The following is a 774-nucleotide window of genomic DNA, read 5'->3' as shown; positions in this document are numbered from 1 at the left end:
TTTAGAGCTTATATTTGATTTAGGATACTTAATTTAAAATTTGCTACTTTTAGTGCAATCTACAGCGCCTCCAACGAAAAATCCTTGTTGATGAAAATTAACAAATTATGGTCCAAGAGTATTCACGTAATCTGGACTCAATTTTGAGAAAAACCATTCAAGCATTCTTAGGTGTTCAGAGTTCACAAATGTCATTATTACTTTTGATAAAGACATTATTTTTTAATCAAATATGTAGCTTAAATAAGTGAAAACGAGACTTTGAAAAAAAAATTAAGTTTTATTTTGTAAAGTTATGAGCCATACTTTATATTTTTCCATAATAATAAAAATGTTTAAAAAAATTAACGTTTCCCGTAGGGAAGGCGTGTCAAACTCATTTTGGGTTGGGTGTCAAATGCAGTTTAATCAGATATCAAGTGGGCTGGCCAGTAAAGTCATTGTAAAATTATATAAAACTAAGAATAATTTACTTTTTTTTTTTTGTATTCGGCACTAATGCTAATAATTTGTACAAAAAAGAATAAATCATTTAAAAAAATATTTATATTAAATTAATTTTCCTTTTATTAAATACATAATGAACAGCATAAGAACTCAAGAAATTATGTGCAAATTTAGCAACACTTTTACTCAATATAAATAACTTCACATTGCATTTCAGTTGATGGTCAAAATCTGACGATAGATCCAAAATTATGTCTGCCACAGTATTTTTGATCAAGCTAATGTTAGCACAGGCATGTTGTTATTCAGGACACACAATTTCAGCAG

Source organism: Lepeophtheirus salmonis, chromosome 12 (genome assembly GCF_016086655.4).
Source record: "Lepeophtheirus salmonis chromosome 12, UVic_Lsal_1.4, whole genome shotgun sequence".
NCBI lineage: Eukaryota > Metazoa > Arthropoda > Copepoda > Siphonostomatoida > Caligidae > Lepeophtheirus > Lepeophtheirus salmonis.
The sequence above is the reverse complement of the archived record's forward strand: the minus strand, read 5'-3'. Positions refer to the sequence as shown.